Consider the following 6,309-nt stretch of genomic DNA (forward strand, 5'->3'; position numbering starts at 1 on the left):
AGAGGAAAACTTGGGATGTTTTCTTGTGGAGGAGGAAAGAGAAGGCTTAAGATTATACAAATTGAGTGGATGGATCCAACCAACATGCAAATACTCGCATGCATCTATCTAATCTATACCAATATGAAAAGAGTGAATTGCGGAGATCGAACATATCTCATCCATTCAACCGCATGTATCAAATGGTCTATGTTGCCCGGTGTTTAGCATTAAACATGTTTAGCACTAAACAAAATTAGCATCCTCCCCTAATAAATAATATTCCTAATATCAGTATCATCGTCAATCCATTAAGTATATACTAAATATCTTATCAAATACTAGTGTGTGATGGAAATAATATATTGTCTAATATATTCTAATTTTTTTCCTATACTAAATTGCATTGTACCTACAAGATTACTAGTATAGTATAGTACCAATATAAGAAGACACAAAAGGGTAGATCCAACTAATCTTGGCCATCAATACATGTCAATCCAACAACCTAGGTTGATCCAATGACGAGCACTCAACATGTTTAGCATATAATTAATATCATACCAACATCAACCTGCAATTAGTATCCTACTACCTAATATCAACGTTCAATTAATATCCTACATAATATCAACCTGCAATTTGTATCCTACCAATAAAAGCTTGCAATGCATGTAACGTAATTACTAACATTAATAGGATATGCAACTAATAGTTTGGAGATTTCATCTCAGCATGAGCGTTAGTAGTATTACACACTATGCCACGTTAATAGCTTGGCGATTTTTTCTCGCTATGCGCATTATAGTAAGCCACCAAGATGCATATCACCTACATGCAATTAATTTTAGAACAAGATATGGCAAGATCATATATCTCATTTATTAGGAAACTATTACAGCATACCATTGGTGGGATATAAATTAAGAACACCCGGTGCTGGAAAAGAATAACCACCATCTTCTTCCCCGTCTAGGTGTTGTATAATGGCATCATTGGCCAACCTCTTAGTACCGCTTCTACTGATTACCACCTTCTCTCTTGCACCCATACACTGCTATGTTAATCGAGCAGAAGGGTACAACATGGTGCCAACAACAAGTCTATCCAGCACACTTACATTGTGCTCGTCGAGCCACCGCCCTCGCCCTCGCCCTCTAATGCTGATGAAGACATGTACCGTCATTGGTACGAGTCTTTCTTGCCCAAATCACGCGATGGTGACTCGGGCAAGTCACCTCTTCTGCACTCCTACACCGAGGTGTTCAGCGGCTTCGCCGCAAAGCTCACTGCCCGGGAGCTCAATGCAGTCGCGAAGAATCCGGGGTTCGTGCGCGCGTTTAGGGACCAAACACGGTACCTCATGACCACACACATTCCAAAGTTCCTTGGGCTCAGGAACGGCACCGGCATCTGGAGCGACGCTAGCTACGGGAAGGGAGTCATCATTGGGTTGCTCGATAGCGGCATCTACGCGGATCACCCTTCATTTGATGGTGACAACATCGCGCCGCCCCCGGCAAGGTGGAAGGGATCATGCATGGAGACCCGGTGCAACAGCAAGCTCATCGGTGCACAGTCATTCCTCGAAGAAGATGATGACCCTAGCGACCAACAGGGGCATGGGACGCACACCTCATCCACGGCAGCCGGTAACTTCGTCAGCGACGCGTCGTATCATGGTATGGGAGCGGGCACCGCATCAGGAGTTGCTCCTGGTGCCCACATCGCCATGTACAAGGTGTGCGCTGATGGAGAATGTAATGATTCCGCCATAGTGGCCGGCCTCGACGCAGCCATCAAGGATGGGGTGGACGTGCTCTCACTCTCCATTGGCCATCTTGGCAGCCTCAGGTTCGATAAAGCACCATCGCCATCAGCACATTCAGTGCCATATCAAAGGGCATCGTCGTGGTTTGCACGGGTGGTAACGAAGGACCCGATTCACATTCAGTAAACAATGATGCACCATGGATCCTCACAGTCGGTGCTAGCTTGGTGGATCGGAGCTTCGACATCGGCGTGAATCTCAGCAATGGCAAGTGCATCCACGGAGAAGGGCTTAGTCAGGTGGCAAAGCCGAGGTCAAAGATGTACCCACTCCTCTACTCCGAAGAACGGGGCAAGTTTGACTACATGGATAACCATGTCGTCGGTGAGAAGATCGTCGTCTGTGAAACGGATACTACCCGGGAGAACATCGACAACATAATGAGTGCCGGTGCGGCCGGCGTAGTGCTATTGAACGGTGAATCCAACGGATACACGATTGAGCTTGAGGATTACAACTCCAGTGTGGTGCAGTTGAGCACGGACGATGGCGCCATCCTCAGAGCTTACGCGACATCGACAAACAGCTCGGCGGGTGCCATTTTCTCATACCACAACACACTGCTTGGTGTCCATCCGGCCCCTGTGGTGGCATCGTTCTCTTCCCGAGGTCCAAGCATCGACATCCCCGGCGTGCTCAAACCAGACATATTGGCGCCGGGGCTCAACATCCTTGCCGCATGGCCGCCGGGAACGGACTCTATACTAGGCCCTTTCAACATCTTGTCCGGCACATCGATGGCAACACCACACATTAGTGGCGTCGCCGCGCTTATCAAGAGCTTGCATCCAGACTGGTCCCCGGCCGCCGTCAAGTCGGCCATCTTGACGACAGCGGATGCTGTTAACAGCACTGGCGGCTCGATCTTGGACGAGAATCACAACAAAGCCGACGCGTACGCGAAAGGCGCGGGGCATGTGAATCACTGGTAGAAAAAAGCCCTTTAGTCCCGGTTCGCAACAGCATTTAGTCCCGGCTGTGCAACCGGGACTAAATATGCGCGACTAAAGACCACCCACTTTAGTCGCGCCTCTTACGGACTGCGATTAAAGGCTTTAGTCCCGGTTCTTGTGGCTGACTGGGACTAAAGGCCCGTCCACGTGGGCGCCAGTGGTCCGTCGGGGCGGAGGACCTTTAGTCCCGGTTCTCGTGGCCAACCGGGACTAAAGGCCTCCTCCACAGGTTTAGGGTTTTAGCCCCCCTAAACCTGGTTTCTTTTTAGTTTGGAGTGTTTTATTTTTTTTATATTTTATTTTGTGTTTTATTTTAATTTTGATAAAGTTTCAGTACACATATTCTACGCTACTATATACATGCATATGAAATTTCAAACAAGAAGAATTCAAGAGGAATATATAATATATATTCAATCTCGGGTGACCATATACAACTTCGAACAAGTTTCCATACACAATTAGGATGGATGACCATATACAACTTCGAACAAGTTTCAATCTCGGGTATGCATATAAATTTCTTCGTCCTCGGTATAGTGTTCTCCTTTAGGATTGATGACTTCCCTCATGAAAAATCCTGCTAATTCTTCTTGAATTGGTCGGAAGCGAGCTTCTGGACTAAGCCTCCTCCGCAAGTTATCCGTCGCGTTCCGCACGCTATTCGATGCCTTCCGCTCAGAGGTGTGTCTCCGGATGTTCTCACAAACATAGTATCCACATAGATTGGTCCCCGGTGGCTGCTTATCCACATTAACTAACCTTCTGAAATCTAGCTCATGTTTGAATTCACCGACAATTTCTTCTGAGAACCGTCTCCAAACCCTACAGGGCAAAGAAAATTAAATGAACAAGGGAGTTATTAGTTACTTGATATTAGGAAATGAACGAAAGAGACCGATCGATATAGAGCTCAAATGATTGAAAATAATTACTTTTGCAGCATTTTTCTCATGTCGGCCCAACGCTTTGGATCCGAATCCATAGAGTCCATGATTAGAACTCTGGAGGTGTGAAGTTCAATATTTAGCAGAATCCAGTGGAACCTGCGGACACGTTACATGCACAGTCATGCATAACTCATCGATTAGACATACCATGCATGGAGTAAACAAAAGAGAATGGGCACAAGAGAGAAACACTCACCCAAAATGGTAAGGAAATAGAATATGACTTTTGAGTTGATGCTTTCTAAGAAACTTGTACAAGTCTTTCTCCACGTCTTCGGGGTGATGTTGTAACACATGTCCATTAACGATATGTGGGTCAATGAACCCAACATCATGGATGTTTCTTATTTTGCATTCCCAAATCTTCAATCTGCATAATAGCGTACGCAACAATATAGTTACAACAATATATATATAGTGCAGGCAATGAAGAACGAGATGAGGTAGAAATAAATCACTTACAGAACGTAGCAACTCAACATAGATTTGTCGAGGTCGCGCAGATTGAACAGCTGGAACAATTCACTCATATGAACTTGTACAGAGTACCGTTTGGTGTGATGCTCATCTGTAACATCCGCATAAACATATTCTTTGTCGGCCCATGTTATGAATTGCTTGTACCAACGTAGCAGATTTCGCATTTGTGGTGGTAGACTCTTTTCCCGCGCAGGCTCGACGAGAGGCCTATTCCGCACATATTGTAATGCTATCTCACATACTGGCGCATCCTCAAGGCCTAAGAAGGCACGAAGAGTCAAACCCATCTCGGACGCTTGTTTCATGGCACTCGCTACAGTCAATCCAAGTGCTGCCGCAGCTGCTATGATCTCGGGGTCCTCTTCCGGACCGGCTTTCACTATGAGCGGGGGGATCGATTGTTTCTTCTGCATCCCGAGCTGGTCAACTTGTTTCCCGCTTTTTTTACTTTCTTCTTTCTCCTCCTTCAATATTTTTGCTTGCCTACGAAGTTCATGTCCATAGTCGTCAGGCATATTCAGCTCGGCTTGGGACGGTGTCGTCAAAAAATCCTTAGCCCACTTCTTTTGCTTCTCAGTGAATACTTGCTTGGGCTCAGGCTCTTTTATCGCCTTCATATCCGCCTTCCATTTCTCATAATCAGCAGACGCGGCCAATTTGGTTTCAGCTTCACTAAGTTCCCAAGGCCTTGGGAGGAGAGGCTTCAGTGATGGCTCCGGTACCCTTGTGGTCTTAGGTACATAAGGGTCCGGGTTAATAGTCCAGGAGCGGGTTTCCTTGCTGTCCGCCTGCTTCTGCTTCTTCGCCGGAGGTGGATTGGGGGGCGTCGTACCCGCCGGAGGAGGATTGGGGGGCGTCGTACCCGCCGGAGGTTGTGGATCGGGGGACGGCGTCGAATGGCGTGAAGGAGGTGTAGGTGAACCACCACGACCACCACCACCACCACCACCACCATCGGACGGGGGTGGACTTGCTAGCCTTGGCGCCTCGCCTGGAAACACTATGTACTTCTTTTTCCATAGAATGAACTGGCGCTTGACATCTCCAAGTCTTCTCTCCCCTTCGGGTGTAGGTTTGTCAATCTCCAGGTCCTCAAACCCTTGGACTATGTCTTCCACCGTGACACGAGCATAGCCATATGCAATGGGGTTGTTGTGGTGGAGTGCTCCAGGTGTACAGGGTAAAGCACTGCCGCTAGCTACCTTCGTGGAAACGTTCCCCACGGGATAATGCAGATCACATTCTTTCATCTCCTTTACATCATCCACGGGGTAGTGAGGCTCTGGTGCACGAATCTCGATCATCGGTGCACTAGCACCAGGCGGGGCATCCGTGGAAGCCACGCTGCTTCTCCGCTGCTGGCTTCCGCGATCCGCTTCATGATCTTCATGCGGCCCTGCAGCCGATTTTTCTTTTACTAGTTCATGCACGGTCTGCTTCAACTCATGGAGTTCCGATGCAAACTTCGTCATAAGATCTGCATCCCGGTCCGTCTTTCTCTTACGGCTTCTGTAACAGTACGGGTCATTGTCCTGGGAAAACCCTACTTTCCACGGAATTCTGCCTTTTCCTCGTACACGTCCTCCGTGTTCATCATTCCCGAGGGCTGTTGTCAGTGCGTCTTTCTCTTTGTTGAACTTGATCAAGCCCTCTTGAGCTTGGGTCATTGCGTCAATAAGGGCTTGGGTGGGAGCAAACTGTCTCTGCCGGTGAACACACACCCCTGTCTCTGGGTCTAGCGATCCCCCATGCCCGTACCACCAGCTTTTGGCCCTTGGGTCCCATCCCTCTGTACCTAGAGGGATTCCTCGCACCCTCAGGTCCTCCTCCATCTTCTGCCACCTAGGCTCCGAAAGGCGGTATCCTCCTGGCCCCATAATATGATGGAACTTTTTCTTACTCGCATTATCCTTATTTTTTTTTGATATTTCCTTGAAATGCTCCGATTGCTTTTGCCTCACAAATTCTGGCCAATCATCTTTCAGTTTCTCATGTTGTCCATTGAAATCCGGAGTCTTGCCCTTGTTGACATAGTCACGGGTTAAATTTTTCTTGAAGTTCCGGAATGCTTCGCCCATCTTCTGAAGAGCGAACTCTTTAACTAGCCTCCTCCTCT

The 6,309-nt window shown here is 47.7% G+C and overlaps 1 pseudogene; it reads left to right on the forward strand.

Moving 5' to 3' along the window:
- The first annotated feature begins 1,153 nt into the window (after positions 1–1,153).
- Positions 1,154–2,742, forward strand: LOC123143896 (subtilisin-like protease; annotated as a pseudogene).
- Positions 2,743–6,309: the final 3,567 nt, after the last annotated feature.

The sequence above is a fragment of the Triticum aestivum genome, chromosome 6D (assembly GCF_018294505.1).
Source record: "Triticum aestivum cultivar Chinese Spring chromosome 6D, IWGSC CS RefSeq v2.1, whole genome shotgun sequence".
Taxonomy (NCBI): Eukaryota; Viridiplantae; Streptophyta; class Magnoliopsida; order Poales; family Poaceae; genus Triticum; species Triticum aestivum.